General features: G+C 45.7%; 1 protein-coding gene across 3 annotated transcripts in view; it reads right to left on the bottom strand.

The window, feature by feature from the left end:
* The window catches only part of LOC121861480 (rap guanine nucleotide exchange factor 1-like), a 154,927-nt gene extending 137,065 nt beyond the window's left edge, over window positions 1-17,862 (bottom strand). The window contains exons 1-2 of one of the 3 annotated variants that reach the window (XM_042359265.1): window positions 14,746-14,762; window positions 3,284-3,289 (exon numbers count right to left, since the gene is read on the bottom strand). The gene's annotated coding sequence lies outside the window, so the exon portion shown is untranslated. Of the gene's footprint in view, window positions 1-3,283; window positions 3,290-14,745; window positions 14,763-17,745 lie in introns of those variants that run through there. The other 2 variants (XM_042359264.1, XM_042359263.1) reach the window with 2 other exon arrangements.
* Between the last annotated feature and the right edge of the window lie 3,235 nt (window positions 17,863-21,097).

Raw genomic sequence — 21,097 nt, 5'->3', positions numbered from 1 at the left:
AATATCTTTATAACAATCACAATAGGCCGGTTGGCCTGTGCATGGCAGCTCCTGTCGAGAGTTACTACAACTCTCTATCATCCATGAATCTATCCAGACTCCTTTTGAAACTTTCCAGCGTTCCAGCACTTACTACAAAGTTGCTAAGCTTGTTCCATTCGTCAACCACTCTATTTGTGAACCAGTTCCTTCCTATCTCCCTCCTAAAAGAAACTTATCCAACTTGAATCCGTTGCTCCGAGTCCTATCCTGCTCGGATATTATAAGAGCTTTATCTATATTCCCTTTATTGATTCCTTTCACCCACTTAAATACTTCTATCATATCTCCCCACACTCTTCGTCTTTCTAGGGAATGCAAGTTAAGTTTCTTGAACCTATCCTGATATGGAAGGTTTCTAAGTCCCGAAATCATTACTAGATCGACCACTTTACACTTTCTAACAACACGGCAATGAAGAAAAAAATTACATGAAAGTTGGTGCAGAGAGAAAGTCTCCCTAACTGCGAGAGACAGAGAGTGATTAAGTTCTAAGAATGCATCCAACTTAGTTCACTTGGGGTAAAATTAACACACACAAAAAAGGATCACGTGAAGATTAGGCACCCCAACTTATTTCACCTGATGATTAAACACCCTAGCCTGACCTAACCAAACTTAACCTAACCTAACCTGTGGTGAGAAAGTGGTCACTGAGGAGAAACTGTAGGAGTGAGGTGGGGTGAGGTGGGGTGGGGCTGAGGTGGGGTGGGAGTGAGGTGGGGTGCCATTAATGCCTCAAGACCGACCGGCCCGTGAGAACCAGGTTTACCTTGACTGTACTGTACACTGTGTTTGAGGGTCACCACCAGATACGGTAAGGCGGTGTGTGTATGTATGTGTGTATGTATGTGTGTATGTATGTATGTATGTATGTATGTATGTAAGAGATAAAATAAATGGATTTAGAGAGAGAGAGAGAGAGAGATAATTTAAGCAGTGTGTTAAAGCTCACACCACGCGTCCTGAAACTGGGGGGGGGCAGTGACCAGAGTGAGAGTGGGTTGACGTCGTGAGGGGGCGAGGGAGTGTGACGTGAAGGGAATGAGGGAGGGAAGGAGGGTGAGGTGGAGGGACCACTTCACTCCCCCCATCCGTCACGGTCACGAGCGATACGGGTCATCTGGGTCACCACTTTTAAGTATATGCTCACACGTCAACCCACACTGTCACTCTGTTCCACATGTCCACCCACGTACTGTATTCCATTCCATTGAACATAAGAACATAAGAAAATAAGGAGTCTGCAATAGGCCGGTTAGCCTGTGCATGGCAGCTCCTGTCGAGAGTTACTACCACTCTCTATCATCCATGAATCTATCTAGCCTCCTTTTAAAATTTTCCAGCGTTCCAGCACTTTCCACAGAGTTGCTAAGCTATTTCCACTCGTCCACCACCCTATTTGTGAATCAGTTCCTTCCTATCTCCCTCCTAAACCTAAACTTATCCAACTTAAATCCGTTGCTCCGAGTCCTATCCTGCTCGGATTGGTTTGGAAATACAGTACTGGACGAGTGGAACAAGTTACCAAATATCACCATTAACTGGAATACCCTGGATAGCTTCAAACATAGGTTGGATGGATATATGAGCAATAGGGGTTGGGTGTAAATGGGACTGCCCAGTATGGACTAATAGGCCCGCTGCAGTTTCCTCCATTCTTAAGTTCTTATGTTAACTGAATAATACTAATATTAATACTAATAATAATGATGATGATGATGATGATGATGATGATAATAATAATGAAGTTTAAAGCAAGAGCAACAACAGATTACGACTGGACTGGGGTCTATTACGCCTATTAAGAATAAACCCTATTAGAATTAGGACCCATTAGGACCGGAGCCTATTAGTCCCTGGGGCCCGTGTGACGTGCAGGCCAGATACAAGACCTGTCCTAAAAAACTCCAGTTTGTTGACATTTGAGTGTTGTTGTGGTGAAAGTCGCCTGCAGGACCCCCCGGACATGACACTTGATCGGCACTCCATCTATATTTCCATTTAAAAGTTCATTTAGGTGTCACTGGACCGTTTTGGCCTGTGGGGTGGGTGGGTGGGTGGAGTGGGTGGAGGTGGGTGGGTGGTGGGTGTGGGTGTGGGTGTGTGTGTGTGTGTGTGTGTGTGTGTGTGTGTGTGTGTGTGTGTGTGTGTGTGTGTGTGTGGTTAGATCATATCAGATGAACTTGATCAGGATAAATTTGCCTTGATTGCAGCCTGCTTAAAAAAACATGACGTCACGCGCTCCGTGCAATCAAAGCCCAGCTGACAGGCGCTCTGTGTGTGTGTGTGTGTGTGTGTGTGTGTGTGTGTGTGTGTGTGTGTGTGTGTGTGTGTGTGTGTGTGTGTGTGTGTGTGTGTGTGTGTGTGTGTGTGATGGTGGGAATGTACCGTTGAGGAAGTGGAGGAGGGGGAGGAGGAGGGCATGTCACTGAGTACGATTTCGACACACCTCCCTCGCTACCCATACCACCAACTCCTTGCTGGGTGGTGGTGGAAAGAGAGTGGTGAGAGAGCCAGGGAGGTGAGGGAGTTAGGGGATGATAGGGGTAAGAGGGAGGGAGGGAGGTGGCAGCAATAAGGGATGGAAGAGAGGCAAGGTCATGACCTCCTGTAAACGTGGTCACGGGCGCCCACTACTACTGCCACCACATGATCCAGTTGACCACTACCTCCTCCCTCTCCAGGCTGTCAATGTTCCTCCCTTCCTTCCTTTATCTCCCAAAATTCTCACTCTATCTTCCTCTCTCTCATCTACCTTAAACTATCCCACTCTCCCCTGCTCCCCTTTTTACGACCTTCATTCCCTAAGTAACCCCCCCCCCTTTCCCAGGCTGTCTCACCCTCCCTTTAAAGCTCCAGGTGCGGCACACCTCTGCCCGTGCCTGGGTGGGTGGGCGGTGAGTGAAGGAGGTCCCCGGATATCCGGCAACCACGAGCGTTACCTTCCAGATGGGTTGTGACGCGTAGGCCCGGTCTTCCCACAGCCACCCCCACCTCCCCAACCCGTACCACCACCATCCGCTGTGCCGTCACCAGCATCACTACCACCACCAGTAACAGCATAATTAATGCCATAATTATCATCATTACCAGCAGTACTATCATCACCATCACCACCAGTAACACCACCATAACCCCTCGGCAGCAGCACACTTGCAGCACCGTCATATATCTGTCGACGGGTGGTGGTGAGCACCTCTTCTCTGGGGAGTCGTTCAGGCTACATCTTGACACCCCAGACCTCCTCCTGTATTCTCATCATACGTCAATGCTGACCTCACGATAAGATACCCCGAGTCTTGGGAGATTACTGCCACCGCTTTCAAAACAAACATTCCTAAACCATGAAAATGTATAATGAGAACAATAAATCTAGTTTTTCATTACTACCTTTAAAACTGAGACTACTGTGCATATGGTGTGCACTCTAAGAAAACCACCAGGTAGCAGGAGGCTGGCTCAGTACCTGCTGCTCTTGGCTCCCAGACAACCACACCTGCCATTACTCGTCCCTCGTGCACACTCGTGAAAGACTTAACAGCATCACTCTCTAGAAGTTAAGGGAATCGCCATCTGTTGACCTTTAATCTCAGACGGAGAGAGAGAGAGAGACTTCACACAGCTTCTTTACTGCAACACAACACAACACAACCAGTTCTGTTTATCCTCGCAACAGATACTGAATCTTTTATTATGATCTGATGATGGCATAGCAACACACACACACACACACACACACACACACACACACACACACACACACACACACACACACACACACACACACTTACCTATATAAATACATCTACTGGTGGTGTTTACATTACACACACACACACACACACACACACACACACACACACACACACACACACACACACTTACTATAAATACCTACATCTACCTGGTAGTGTTTACATTACACACACACACACACACACACACACACACACACACACACACACACACACACACACACACGTCTACCATGGATCAGCTGGTGGCACAGTTCTCCTGACACACTTCCTCGGTACAACTCCTGTAAGATGATCCTCCTCTAACTACCTGGCGTTTACAGACAGACAGACAGACAGACAGGCAGATGTTTATCGTATTCAGCTGATGTTCTCCTGACACACTCCCTCGAGACGAATCTTTGGTGATAATAATACTTAAAGACATGTGGGTATACTGTTATTAGTATACGGAGTTAAAACCACATTGATAATTCACACAAATATTTCAAAAAAAGAAGAGAGGGAAGGGAGGAGAGGAAGGAGAGAGAGGGAAAAGGAAGAGGGGGGGGAGGTGTATACTAGATTACCTGAAAATTAGCCCCCAAGCTTTATTTAACCTGATGATAACCAACCCTAACATAACCCAACCACTACCCACCCTAACCTTAACATAACAAAACCTATCATAATCTGACTTATCCTAATCCCCCCCACGAGCGTTAAGGCGTTTTATTACCTGGCGAGATAAGTTGTGAGGGGATAATCTTCAAGTGATCCCTTATACCTATCCCCTGTGTGTGTGTGTGTGTGATGCGCCAGGCCGGGTCCAGATGAGTCGTCAATGTTTGAGGCCCAGCACTGGCCAGTGCTTGTACCTCCTGCCAATTCTTGTAAAATATATAACTCGGCAGAGCGGAGATTGTTAACAGTGTGTGTGTGTGTGTGTGTGTGTGTGTATTAAATGGGAGGTCAACCGTCACGGCCACTGCACACACCAAAGTCCTGTGCCATCAGGGGCCACATTGGCCACCTCTCCGCCACATGTGCTGACACGTGTCTCTATACACTAGGGTACACGTCTATCTTAATCTTATGTGTGTGTGTGTGTGTGTGTGAATTCACAGTCTGCTCAATCTCCCTTCCTCTTGACCCTCGCCTGCAGGGGCGGACAGAACCTGGGGCCTGAAGGGGCGTAGAGGACCCTTCAGCCACGGCACTCCCTCCTCCTCCTGAATCTTCTGCTTCCTCAATCTCCTTCCCTCCCCCCCCTTCTCTCCCTCTGGTTCACTTACCCTTCCACTTCTCTCCCTGACTTTGCTCCTCCCCTCACCCTTCCCCTCTCACCATCCTCTTGCTTTCCCCCTCACCCTTTATCCATCCCTCTCACAACTGTCCCTTTCGCCTCCCTCTCACCCCTCACTCATCCCTACAACTCCTCACCTCAGCCTCCAACCTGAGCCGGGAATTAAGGTGAGCGAGCCGTCACCCACACCGTACAACCGCAGAAATGATCCCCAGCCACGCCCACCACCACAACCACTGTGCACCCATACGCCCACAACCCGCCCATAATACCCACGTTCACCCACACCCCAATGTTTCCTCGTAGTTGGCATTGGACTTAGACGCGTACATTGGACTCTGGCGGACTTAACAGGACTCCCATAAAGCTGGGGAGAGTTAGGCCTATCAGGACTTTATCAACCCGTGACAGGACTTCGAAGGGACTTAAACTGGACTTGACAGGAAATAAATAACCACAATCCGACTCAACTTGGACTCGAGAGATTAAAGATACTTCTCTTACCGTGATGTGGACTTGTTAGGACTTTTTGAGTTCCGTGTTACTGCTGCTAACGTCGTGTTCTTAAGTCCAAACAAAAGACGCTCCTTCCCCCCCACCCCCCTTAAGAAATTACTGTATACGTCACCTTAACATCATTCCCACAGCAATTAAATCGTAATGAGCCTTATTACTGCTAGGAAATGATACGGTAGGTGAAAAGGGAGAGAGAGAATAGATGTTAATCAACATAATACTATAAAAATCAAGTATTGTCAACCAACAATAGCAAAGCAACAGGATACTAGTGGTGGTGGTTGTGGTTGTGGTAGAAGCAGTGGTACTAAAATTGTTGTTGGTGGGGAGTGGTATTGTGTGGTAAGTAGTGGTGGTAGTGGTAGTGGTAGTAGTTAATTAATTGGTGGTGGTGGTGGTGGTAAGTAAGAATGATGTGGTAGTAGTAGTGATAGCAGACCTCCACTCCCAGGGCTAACACCACCAACCAACACGGTTATAATCTGGATCAAAATATTCATGAAGGGAGGAAGGGAATGGGGAAGGAGGGGTGGGGGAGAAGGAGGGTGGGGAAGGGGTGGTGGGGGGTAGATAGGATAGACTAGGCGGGTCCCTCACTCCCTCCCTCACTACAAATAGTCTCTTCCTCTCGTCTGTGTGTGTGTGTGTGTGTGTGTGTGTGTGTGTGTCACGCTGCCCCTCCACCACCACCACCATTTTAACCACTATCACCACCACCATCGTAACCACTATCACCACCACCAACCACCACAATCGTACATTATCTGTCAGCAATAATCCAGTAACAATTCTATCAACAAAATCCTAATACGTTTTACCTCCGTCGGATGTAAACAAGAGACGCTTTCAATAATTGATAACAAGTCACATGTATCACCAAAGATCATTCAATCAGTCAATAACTACCACGGACGAGCGAACTGAGGGATGGAACGGACAGAATCACGGACGGGCAAACGGAGGAATGAAATGGACAGAATCACGGACGGACAAGCTAACGGAAGGATGGAACGGACATAATCACGGACGGAAGAACGGAACGGACATAATCACGGACGGACGAACGGACGTAAAAGCAAGTACCGACACTACCCTCACGTCCTCCGGGTAGGGTTAAGTCAGAGGGAAGAAGTTGAACGTGTTTACGTCTCTGGGTCACACACACACACCACCACAGTCATGTACACCAAACACCGGAAAGAAACGTACACCACGGAAGAAGAAACGTTTATAAAGGGTTTCGAAACTTACACATGGCGCACTGGAGACGTACACACTAAGGATATAATAATAGAAACGTACATGGGGATTGAAAACGTACACAAAAGGCCCCCCCCCCCCTCTCCACCCACTCACTCTTAACTACCTATAATGTAGTAGGAGTAACATTGGGTTGGGTTAGGTTAGGATATGATAGATTAAGTTAGGTTAGATTAGGTTAGGGTAGGTTAGATTAGGTTAAGCTAGGGTAGGGTAGGGTAGGTTAGGCTAGGGTAGGTTAGGTTGGGTTAGGTTAGGATATGATAGATTAAGTTAGGTTAGATTAGGTTAGGGTAGGTTAGATTAGGTTAAGCTAGGGTAGGGTAGGGTAGGTTAGGCTAGGGTAGGTTAGGTTAGGTTAATATAGCTAAGGTGAGGTTAGGTTAGGTCACCTCAAGACATCGTTGTTACTCTCCCCACTAGCAACGTCCCACGATAAACACAGCTGATATATCACTCGAGTCGCATCGCCTCTCTTATCGTTAACCCTCTCTCTGCAGGTTAGGTTAGATTGGGTTAATTTAGGTTAGGTTATGCTAGAGTAGGATAGGACAGATTAGATTAGGTTACTAGGTTAGGTTAGATTAGGTTAATTTAGGTTAGGTTATGCTAGAGTAGGATAGGACAGATTAGATTAGGTTACTAGGTTAGGTTAGGTTAAGGTGTTAGGTTAGGTTAGGTTAATTTAGGTTAGGTCATGCTAGAGTAGGATAGGACAGATTAGATTAGGTTACTAGGTTAGGTTAGGTTAAGGGGTTAGATTAGGTTAACTTAGGTTAGGTTATGCTAGACTAGGATAGGACAGATTAGATTAGGTTACAAGGTTAGGTTAGGTTAAGGTGTTAGGTTAGGTTAATTTAGGTTAGGTTATGCTAGAGTAGGATAGGACAGATTAGATTAGGTTACTAGGTTAGGTTAAGGTGTTAGGTTAGGTTAATTTAGGTTAGGTTATGCTAGAGTAGGATAGGACAGATTAGATTAGGTTACTAGGTTAGGTTAGGTTAAGGTGTTAGTAGGAAATCTGCGGTGGTATCTTTATCTCCAGCTTGTCATTATGGAAGATCGGTGACCTGTATACATTGTGTGTGTGTGTGTGTGTGTGTGTGTGTGTGTGTGTGTGTGTGTGTGTGTGTGTGTGTGTGTGTGTGTGTGTGTGTGTGTGTGTGTGTCTTGAACGTGTTAACTTATTAAAAGTGGAAAAAAAATATGAATAGAGCGAAAATGAGAAAAATGGGACAGAAAGGAGAGATAAATGGGGCAGAAAAAGAAATGGGGCAGAAAGTGGGGAAATGGGGCAGAAATTGAGAAATGGGAGAGAAATTAGAGAAATGGGACAGAAAGGAAGTGAGAGAGAAAGGGCAAAAATAAAATATGAAAAATGTCAGAAAGTAGCAAAAATGGGGGCAGAAAATAAAGAAAAAAAATGGAGAGAATGAAAAAAAAAAAAGGAAAAAGAGAGTTAAAGAAAGAGTCGAAAGTAAAGCGAAAGAAATAGACATCGAGTAGGATTCGAACTCATTTAATCTGAAACCGAATCCTCAGACAGCAAGTTCTCGAGTATGGCAGACAACCTTATCTTTCGTCTACTCTACACCTATTGGGTCCAGACTCACCAAGCTCAATATTACCTCTTAGCAACAGAAGACAAAAGCACATTTAGGGTTAGGTAATCCGATGCAGTTAACAAGTTTACTTAAAGGCTAAATACAAACATCTATCACCCAACAGATTGACATACAGTACAACCAGTTTATGTGAGATGATAATATTAACGTTAAGGGGATTCTAAGGTGTAGTAATTCTGTACACACACACCTCCTCCCGCTATTGTCTGGTTAAGGTAAAATGCAGAGGGTAATTCTGGATAGGACTACGAGGCCTTGAAGAACACTATACCTTGAAGAACACTATACCTTGAAGAACACTATATCTTGAAACACTATATCTTGAAAAACATTATAATTTGAAGAACACTATACCTTGAAGAACTGAAAAATATTATACTTTGAAGAACACTATACCTTGAAGAACACTATATCATGAAAAAACATTATATTTTGAAGAACACTATATCATGAAAAACATTATACTTTGAAGAACACTATACCTTGAAAAACACTATACCTTGAAGAACACCACACCATGAAGAACACTACACCACGAGGAACAATATACCATGAGGAACACCCCCTAATGAACACTAGAACAGAAGAAAAACCAGAGGCAGCAGCAGGAGGAGGAGGAGGGAGCAGAGGTTGTGGAGCAACAAGAACTTGACCGAGGGAGTAAATGAGGGGAATTAGGAGATGACAGTCGAGGAGGGGTGAGGGAGAGAGGAGGGGGAGGGGGTCAGGGAGGGAGGGGCCGCAAAGGGTGTCAAGGGGAGAGAGGGAGAAGGAGAGAAGGAGGTAAGTTGAAGGGAGGGAAATGGAACTGTCAAAAATGTGTCGGAAGAAAGGTGAGGGAGGGAGGTGAAGACTCGGGGTGCTGTCAGGGGTATGTGTGAAGGAGGGTAGAGGTGGAGGGAGGAGATTGGAAGTGTCAGGGAGGAAGGGAGAAGAGAAAAGAAGAAATTGTAAAGGGAGGAAGGTATAATAAAGGGAGAGGAAGGGAGAGTAAAGGGATAGGGAGGTATCACAAGGTCAAGGTCTACTATAATGTGTATTCCTGGCTACAAAAGGAAGTTGTGGATTTACTTTTGAATCGTCACGGATCAAACCAAGAATGTCACTGATAGCGATAAGATACATTAATTCCCTTTTACAATTCTAACATAACTTTTTAAAGCATTAATTAACTACCCAGAGATATAAAGAGGTGGGCTTGAATACCCTCTGACTTACTGACAACACACACACACACACACACACCACTGCTGTTTCTCACGCCACACGAAGACGCAAGACAGAGCTAATCACTGGACTAACTTACAGAATCATATACACAACGGCGTTAAATTATCTTATAAACCCCTCGAGATATTTTTGTTTTCTTCAGGATACTCAAAGGAGGTTTAATTATGTATTGGTTTAACACTATAATGGGTAAACTTAGACCAAATCTTCACGAGGGACTCATCAAGGTGTAACACTATCACCCCACACACACCCCATCCCAGTGCACCTTAACAGTTCTTACACTGATCAATTAAACACCAGGTGAAACAAGGAGGAGTGTGGCTGTTAAGTATCCATCACCTGTTATACAAAGACATGAAACTAGAAACTACCAACTGACTGTCCCTCTCCTCTCGCCCCTCCCACCATGAACCAGTTGAACTAAACCGTGAATTATTGTATTATTTGTGGCACTCAGCACGACGTAATCTATAAAAATCACGTTGTATTCCTATCCTCCTCGACCCCCAGAAAGCTTAAGCATATAAATCTATCAAACTTTATCTACCTGGGTCACAGTACAGCACGACGAACAGAGATGATAGTGAAGGTTTAAGTAATACAGTAGTTTGGGGGAAGTCAGTGCAATTAGGCCACTTTGAATCACCTGAAGATTAAGCACCTCTCAGGTTACTTCACCAAAAGAATAACCATCCTAACGCTAACCTAACTCACACCCTCCCCCAAGTTAGCATTAGGGAGGTTAATCATAAGCTGGGGTGTCTAATCGTCAGGTAACCCACTAGTTCTTGCTGAGGAAATACACTTAGTTGGGAGTCTTATAAACCTGCTGTGGTTTACTTTGGTCAAATTACCGAGTAGCGACCACTGAATAAGCTGAGGATGTGTCACAACGAAGTGTTTAAGTGGATCCTTGATGCTCCTGAGGACAAGCTCCCCCTTGATCTGTGCTGACAACAATGTATAATGGCTGGATGTGTTTACGAGACGCTCAACCTTCAGTTTAATACAAAAAGGGAGACGGTCGAACAACACGCTGATTGTTACACCGAGGCAGAGTTGAGGTGGTCTTGTTCGCCACGATTCACAGGGAGTGGTAGAACAAGCTCCCTGCTCCCTTATCCTGGCTTACTGTTATGGCTTTCTATTGCTCTGTGTGGTGGGGGGGGGGGGTCTGTGATATCAGTTGCAAGGGGGCAGTGCTTGAGGGTCACTTGGTATAAGGGTGTCATAAAGTCTAGCTCCGTTACTACCATAAACTGTATTTAATTTCTTACGTTGTTTTGCGTCTGTGATTTAAACGTCTGTATTTCTGACATAAAAACTCTATTTTAACACTACTATTATAACTCTGCAAGTAATAGCAATAATAATAGTATTTGGAGCGCCACACCCACACAGAGGCGTCCTTGGGGTGGTGGTGTGGGAGGGGCTCCTTACCACAGCTGCTGGTCGGGCCGTCACCACAAGAACGGACTATGACATCATCACTGGCCAGATTACGGCTCTCACGGTCAAGTCTGCCACAATCACTCAGCTTAGTAGACAGTATCCTTCTACCCGTAACTGAGGACACAAGAACACACCAAACACGACGATGTACACTCTCCACTAGTGCGTTTACAGGGACTCGTCATATAAACATTCCACAAATCATTACACTTGAGATATTTGTTTTAATATGGCTTTTACTTTGATTCCATATTATTATGTTTACAATTACGAGTTTCCTTCTGTCGAATGTAAACAAAAACAGGGTTGCCACACTGTATAAAACCTGGCGAGCCCCTGTAAACGCACCAGTGAAGGGGGACTACACACAGAAACCACCCAATGGATAGAGGTTCTTCCGCGTCTACAAGTAAACCCAATTATTATTATCACACTAATCAAATATTTGTGCTATAACTATGTCACAGTGACCGTATGATATCTAGCCATCACCAGCAGCTGCGAATACTGTTTGTACTGTGCTAAAGGCTAAGGCGTCCTTTGTCAGGGTTACGACACTGAAGAGCAGACCTTGAAGTAACAAGTGGCGGACAGTTTTTAGGTACAATGAATCTCTCTGTTATTATTATCATCATCATTATATATTATTATCATTATTATTAGTGTCATGGTTCACAGAAACGAAGTAAAAAGTTGCTGACTGCTCTTTTATGATTGTTGTTGTTATTCATTATTATCAGTGGGGGTACAGGAAGTAGTAGTAGTAGTAATGTGACAACTGACACTATACAATGTTCCCTTCTGGATAAAGTAACACTGTATCCCCCCCTCAGTCTGTGTGTTCCTTTGTTGTGTTGTGTTACAGTGTCAGCCTCAGTGTTACGTAACGTGATACTGTATAGCATTTATAACACGTATTTATAACATGTATCTTCACGTGTTATCTAGGTGTCACGTAGTCTCAGGCGTGACATTATAACACGTGTCTATCTATAACATCCACGTGTGTTTATCCTTGGTGTTGCTTAAGTGATAACATATTACTGTATAACACGACTATCAATCTGTGACATAACATAACACGTCTATCTGTCTGTAACATTCTAACGGATTATCTTAGTATCGTTACTTTAAAAGGCACTAACATTTGACACACATTCACCATCTTCCCAGTACTAACATTCTTACCCCCGTTATTGTCTCCACGTCATAATGTGGTCACCCCCCCCCCCCCATCCTTCCCCTGTCTCCTACATATTTGCATTCAACAATATGACACAACGGGCGAAGGATTTTGACAACCCTACCGAGACTAATAGGAATCGCGGTGTTCATTTTGAAATTCATAAGATAAAGATACCTAAATGTTCTCTCTGGCATCTGACAACACTGTGTTCTAAATGTTCTCTCTGGCATCTGACAACACCGTGTTCAAAATGTTCTCTCTGGCATCTGACAACACCGTGTTCTTAATGTTCTCTCTGGCATCTGACAACACCGTGTTCTAAATGTTCTCTCTGGCATCTGACAACACCGTGTTCTAAATGTTCTCTCTGGCATCTGACAACACCGTGTTCTAAATGTTCTCTCTGGCATCTGACAACACTGTGTTCTAAATGTTCTCTCTGGCATCTGACAACACTGTGTTCTAAATGTTCTCTCTGGCATCTGACAACACTGTGTTCTAAATGTTCTCTCTGGCATCTGACAACACCGTGTTCTAAATGTTCTCTCTGGCATCTGACAACACCGTGTTCTAAATGTTCTCTCTGGCATCTGACAACACCGTGTTCTAAATGTTCTCTCTGGCATCTGACAACACCGTGTTCTAAATGTTCTCTCTCGGCATCTGACAACACCATATATTTCTAAAATGTTCTCTCTGGCATCTGACAACACCGTGTTCTATTTCTCCTGGCATCAGAGCAACACCGTATTCTAAATGTTCTCTCTGGCATCTGACAACACTGTGTTCTAAATGTTCTCTCTGGCATCTGACAACACTGTGCCCTCAATGGTGCCTCATAAAGAAGCCAGTTTACACCGACATTACGCAATAATACAACACATCGTGGGAGGGGGGAGGGGGGGGGAAGGGGGCGACGAGGAGGAGGGGGAGGGGCGACGAGGAGGAGGCTGTTAGATAAGTGGTGTTGGCTGACGAGAGCACAGTGTGTGTGTGTGTGTGTGTGTGTGTGGTTTATGGTGGTGGGTGGGGAGGGGAGGAAAAAGAGAGGGGGGGAGGGGGTGACGGGGACACATCACTGGGGAGGGGAGAGGGGAGGATAACAATGTAGTCTGTGTTGCTGTATTACTACCACCACCACCACCACCACCACTATCATCATCACTATCACCACCACCACCACCACTATCAACATCACTATCACCACCATCACTACCACCATTATATATATCACTATTCACTACCACCACCACCACTATTAACATCACTACCACCAACACTACTATCGTGACGACCATCACTTCACCACCACCCACTATCACTACTAACATCAACATCACCACCATCACAATGACACCTCCTTTCACTCGCCTTATCTCGTTTTGCACCTCCTCTCACCATCTCCTGCACCCCGCTTTCACCATCATCTTCTCCTGCACCTCCCCACCCACACCTCCTCATTACACCACCTCGCCCAGCAAGTCCCCTCATGGATGGTGACACGACCTCAGAGGAACTTGGGTAAATAGCCCACTTAACACCCCCACCCCCACCACCTCCCCCCACACCCCCCTCCATCACCCCCACACCACCTCCCCCCCCACACCCCACACCACCTCCCCCACACCCCCTCCATCACCCCCACACTACCTCCCCACCCCCCCTCCATCACCCCCACACAACACACTCCAATTCCTCTTCCTGGCACAAGCCCAATTAAAGGCGCCATTAAATACGTGTAAACAGCTGCTGTATGTGTATTAATAAGCCATTAATGTAATTGTTAATGGTGTTTGTTTGTTTGTCTGTCTGTCTGTCTGGTAGTTAAGGTGGCAAATTGGGTGGCGTAGCTTGTTACGATAGCAATCTTACACCTAGTTAGGGAAAGTTTTAAAATCTCCCAGTTAAAAGTTCCTTAGGTGTGGGGGGCTACAGTATACCTACACAACACACAAAACACCCACACACCTACACCCACACAACACAACCCACACCCACACAACACACCTACACCCACAACACACACCCACACCCAAACACACACCTCTACACACACAAACACCCACACACACAACACAACTACACACACAACACACCACACAACACACCCACACCCACAACACACCGCACACCCACACAACACACCTACACCCACACAACACACCCCACACCCACACAACAACACACACACCTACACCCACACACAGCACACACCCACACCCACACAGCACATCACACCCACACAACACACCTACACTCCACAACACACCTGCACACCTACACAACACACCCACACCCACACATTCTACACCCACACAACACACCCACACCCACACAACACACCCACACCCACACAACACACCCACACCCACACAACACACCTACACCTACACAACACACCACACCCACACACCTACACCCACACAACACACCGGCACCTACCACACACCCACACCCACACAACACACCCACACCCACAACACACCTACACCCCACAACACACCCCACACCCACACCCACACCCACAACACACCCACACCCACACACACCTGTACACCCACACAACACACCCACACCTACACCCACACACCCACACCCACACACCCACACCCATGGCTAAAAGCACACCCACACCCACACAACACACCCACACCCACACAACACACCCACACAACACACTCACACCCACACACCCACCCACACAACACACCCCACACCCACACAACACCCACACAACACACCTACACCCACACAACACACCCACAACACACCTACACCCACACACCACCACCATCACACATCAGCCTCCCAGATCACCACTAACACACAGATTTAACTCTCACAGAACATCACCATCAAACACCACAGAACATCACCATCAAACATCACAGAACATCACCATCAAACACCACAGAACATCACCATCAAACACCACAGAACATCACCATCAAACATCACAGAACATCACCATCAAACACCACAGAACATCACCATCAAACATCACAGAACATCACCATCAAACATCACAGAACATCACCATCAAACATCACAGAACATCACCATCAAACATCACAGAACATCACCATCAAACATCACAGAACATCACCATCAAACATCACAGAACATTACCATCAAACATCATTATCCTCACACAACATCAAGTACTGTTATTGGAACATATTATTGAGTGTGTGTGGGGAGGGGGGGCAAGAGTGTGGGACGGCAGCACAGGGACAGGTTCTGAAGGAGAGCCAGTGTGTGTGTGTGTGTGTTTGTATGTAGTGTGTGTGTGTGTATGTAGTGTGTGTGTGTGTGTGTGTGTGTGTGTGTGTGTGTTTGTATGTAGTGTGTGTGTATGTAGTGTGTGTGTGTGTGTGTGTGTGTGTGTGTGTGTGTGTGTGTGTGTGTGTGTGTGTGGTAAATTTATAAAAAAAATAACCAGGAAAGACCACACACACTAACAAAATCACCAAAAGTTAATAAAAATCAACAATAAATCACCAAGTCAATAAAAGTCGACAAAAACATTAACAAAATCACCAAAAGTTAATATAAGTCGACAATAACAATAAATCCCCAAAAGTCAATAAAAGTCGACAATAACAATAAATAACAAAAGTCGACAATAACAATAAATCACCAAAAGTCAATAAAAGTCGACAAAAATAACACCACCCCCCCCCCAACACACACACACCAAACACGAGTAAATTATGCTCAGATCTTACCCACTGAAGATAAAAATATATTTAGTATAAACGGATCACCTGAAGATAAGCCTCTCCAAGCTTATATCACCTGATGATTATACAGATGACACACCTTAACGCTACCTGACGAGAGGGAGAGGGAGGGGAGTTATCTTATGCTAGCCAGTGTTAGGTTAGGTTATTGTATGTTAGCCAGTGTTACGTTAGGTTATCGTAAGTTAGCCATTGTTAGGTTAGGTTAGGTTACCGTATGTTAGGTAGAGTTAGGTTAGGTTATTGTATGTTGGGTAGAGTTTGGGTGATTACTATTAAGGTGAAATAAACATTGAGTGGCTAATCTTCAGGTGAACCAAATCAGGTACAGGTATCTAAATCATCAAAACAAGACCATGATTTAAATTACAGGTAATTATAGTGGTTGTGAAGAAAACAGGTACAAAAAAATGGTCTCGATATAGCAGTTGTGAATAAGGAGCGGAACGAGATACAGTAATTCCCATCATCTAAAACAGTCACTAAGGCAAGTTTCATATCATAGACTGCAGAGACAAACAAGTGATAAGATAATGGTTGGGTGTATGTATGGGCTGCCTGGTATCGTACGTGCCAACACACCACACCCACCTACCTACCACAGTGGTCTAACTAACTAAAACGCCTCTTATCTCTCTTTTGCACCCAGGCAGTCTTCAGTCCGGTGATGCCAAGTGATGCCGTTTATCCATACATACAGTCATATACCTAATACCATAACAAATAATAACAATAATATGGGGTTAGTTAAAAGAGTCCAGTGTATTCCAAGTATTATACACTCCATGTTTTCTTCAACACATACACTTAAAATATATACTCCAGTGCACAACACACAAGTCATACTGATATACACAAAACACAAGTGTATACACTAAGTAACACTGGAGGCTGAGAACAGGCGTGAGACACTTGAAGTAGTGCACCACTTACTAGTCCCACCACACACACCCTCGTGACACATGACGGTGCACCACTTACTAGTCCCACCACACACACACACCCTCGTGACACATGACGGTGCACCACTTACTAGTCCCACCACCACACACCCTCGTGACACATGACGGTGCACCACTTACTAGTCCCACCCACACACACCCTCGTGACATGACGGTGCACCACTTACTAGTCCCACCACACACACCCTCGTGACACATGACGGTGCACCACTTACTAGTCCCACCACACACACACCCTCGTGACACATGACGGTGCACCACTTACTAGTCCCACCACACACACACCCTCGTGACACATGACGGTGCACCACTTACTAGTCCCACCACACACACACCCTCGTGACACATGACGGTGCACCACTTACTAGTCCCACCACACACACACCCTCGTGACACATGACGGAAGGCAAAGCTGTGTGTTATGTCGCACTTGAAAACAACAACATCATCCCTCTCCCGCCCGATAAATGTCTAAATTTATCCAGCCAAAACATGGAGTGGGAGAGGGGGGATTATCCTCACGGGGGAACACTTGATTTACAAAACAAAAACAAAATGTCACATCACTTGAGAGCATTAATTAAAAAGAACATAATTTCTTCTTTCAGGTAAACAAATAAGTTCCGAGTCTTTTAAATGGAGTTCGTGAAGGTACAAGAATCAAGACTAGGCAGGACGCGAGCTACCATCAGTACCGCGTCGACCAACCTCCTCACAACACACCACACCACACACTGTCTGGGGTGAGACTACCGCGTGCCTCTAACCCGCCACCAGTCTCGGTCGGAGTCTGTTCAGTCCACGGTTCCCTCTTTCTCTCACACCACCCGGTCCTCCCTTTCCTCCTCCTCCTCCTCCTCCTCCTCCTACTACTACTACTACTACTACCACCACTATAATAAAGTACCTGATCACCCTCTCCCTACCTTGAATACCTCCAGCATCATCAGAACTACCACACTACAAACATATTCTCTCTCTCTCTCTCTCCGCACCAATTTCTATAGCTAACAGAACAACAACACCAATACAGTAAAGTTGGCGTACATTTATCTACTACTGCCATTAGCTGATATAATCCTCTCTCGTGCGACTCACCAAATAATACAACAAACACCAGGCACCGGACCCAGGCGGCCAATCTCCACCCTTTGTTTAAGGAAAAACGAAAAAAACGCGCCCCGGGGTCCTACTTCAACTTGGTGACCTTGACCTATATAGCGTTCCTCGTCGCCGTCGGGGGGAGGGGTTATCGTGTGTACTGACGGAGGGTGACCGCTATATCCAGATGACCTCTTACCGTCGGCGCGAGGAACGAGCTGTAAGAGGAAGGCGGTATGGAGAGGAGGAAAGGAGGGAAAGGTGATGGCGAAGGAGCAAAGGAGGGAAGGGTGATGGGGAGGGAGGGACTGAGAGGAGGGTGATGGAGGGGGGAGTAAAGGAGGGAAGGGTGATGGCGAAGGAGTAAAGGAGGGAAGGGTGATGGAGAGGGAGGGACTGAGAGGAGGGTGATGGAGGGGGGAGTAAAGGAGGGAAGGGTGATGGCGAAGGAGTAAAGGAGGGAAGGGTGATGGAGAGGGAGGGACTGAGAGGAGGGTGATGGAGGGGGGAGTAAAGGAGGGAAGGGTGATGGGGAGGGAGGGACTGAGGGAAGGGTTATGGTAAGGGAAGAAAGGAGAGAAGGGTAATGGGGAGGAAAAGAAGTAGAAAGAGGAGATGGAGGAAGACTTGAGGATGAATACATAGAATAACAAGAAGAACATCAAGAACAAGAATGGTAAACAATAGGTGGTGTACTTACCCCAAGTTGCTCTATGAACCAGTCAACAGTCAACACTCACCTGGAAAGACAAAACATTCGTCAGAAAAACAGTCAACACCTTGGAACTACATCCTCTAACACTGGCACATCGAAAGAGCGACAGTGCAGGCAGAAGGCAGGCGAATATTCGTTCATCTGGCCAAGCTTCCATGTAGGCGTGTTACTGTGATAGGAAGGGGTGATGATGTGCTGCCGCTGTGGATTGGTTCTTATAGTTAAAGTTTCCTCCCGTCTAGAGAGCCTCAATGGCACTAATTAAAAAAAAAACATTAATGTAACAAACATACTGGATTACTTTCAAATAATTTATGTGCCAGTACTTGCAGCTGTACCTGTACCTTCACCTGTAATTACCGGGTTATCTGTACCTATACCTATACACAAACCAGTACAGTCACGGATAAAAGTTCATTCCCCATGCTGAAGTTGAGTCACGAGTCCGAACTTACATAGGCCTACCATCACTACGTCGTCTGGTAAGGGTGTGCTGTTCTATTTCATTTGGGGTGGATACAGCGTCATAGTGTAGTGAGAGGGAGCGAGTCATAGTGTAGTGGGAGGGAGCGAACCATTGACCCAAAATATATCTGTATTTATACCTTTAATCACCTGTACTACCCATCACTCCCTCCCTCCCATTCTTCCTTCATTATTCCTCACATCCCAATTTCTCTCCATTCCCCACTCCCCATCCCCTCCTTCACGCTCCCAACAGATAGTTAGCGTCACAGGTGGTGGAGGTGTGACGGAGGAAGGGGCGGAGTCTAACACCTCGGCTGTCGTCGTGAAAGTCCAACATAAAATAGTCACAATTAATGACGCCAGCCTGCAGACGGGGAGTGACCGAGTCCTGTCCAGCTTGGCTAATCGGTCCTCCCAATCTATCGCTCGGTCTGTAGAAATCGGGAAAAACACAATCCAAAAAATCTGACCCAATCTTAAATTTGGATTAGTGCCTTTAAAAATCGGGGTGGAATCTGCAGCTCCAAAATAAAATCAACTCTGTATGGAGGAAAATGACACAAAACGCTCCAAGTGACAATAAGAAAGACAGAAAGAGAGAAAGAAAAGAGAAAGGAGTGAGGGAGGTATTTAACACCATATGTCAGTCTCAGCAGAAAAAATTTAAGTTTGAGACAAAAAGAAATGTTGCTTAGAACATTACAGGTGAAAGTGGTCATCGTTAACGGGTATTTCTGGCGGGGAGCTCCACTTACCTGCCAGCGGCTGTCACACACACACACACACACACACACACACACACACACACACACACACACACACACACTACAAACCTGTCTTTTCTTTTGTAACATGACAAGAAAAATTTGAAGAGAAAAAAATACTACAGTGGCGCCCCAAAGACCCGTTAGTATAATTAATTGACTTGTAACCTTCAGCCGTGTGACCTTGATAACACACACACACACACACACACACGGGCGGGGTGATGCTGATTGTCATTCGCTTCCGACAGCCGACGACACACACACACACACACACACATGGCAAGCACGTACACACATACATACAATACATAGAAACGAGGGCAAAAAAAAATACATACACTCGCACACACACATACATGCATACCTTCTAAATACATTTCCCACATACATACACGGGCAAACAAAAATATTCCTACACACTAGGGCATACATATACAGACAATCTCTCTCTCTCTCTCTCTCTCTCTCTCTCTCTCTCTCTCTCTCTCTCTCTCTCTCTCTCTCTCTCTCAAGTCGGAGAATATTCATTAACATTGTCTGTGCTGTGTGCGTGTTATAGATCCAGCCAAGAGATATGTTTACACACACACACACACACAGACACACAAAACACACACACACTGACATCTACCGGAACACCTCAACACCTACCGGAACACCTGAACATCTACCCGAACACCTTCTACCCGAACACCCACCGAGATACCCGACGTTGACATCACCACCAGCGTACGTCCGTTTTCAGCAGTATAAGAAATAGGAAGATTTTGAAGAGGTCCTCCCCCCTCCCCCACACACATACTGCACATTCCTACCTCATGACGCTCCCTCACCCTCACCACATCTTACCTTATAAAAATAATAGGTGTTTTCACTTGGTCGACCCGCATGGTCCAAACTGTAGTGTGGGAATACCTCCTGAATCCTGACCTGATCTGACTGTAAAAATGGCTCGCTTATTTTAGTTCAATTCTTACACAGACAGAC

The sequence above is a fragment of the Homarus americanus genome, unplaced genomic scaffold (assembly GCF_018991925.1).
Source record: "Homarus americanus isolate GMGI-L3 unplaced genomic scaffold, GMGI_Hamer_2.0 scaffold24260, whole genome shotgun sequence".
NCBI lineage: Eukaryota > Metazoa > Arthropoda > Malacostraca > Decapoda > Nephropidae > Homarus > Homarus americanus.
The sequence above is the reverse complement of the archived record's forward strand: the minus strand, read 5'-3'. Positions and strand labels throughout refer to the sequence as shown.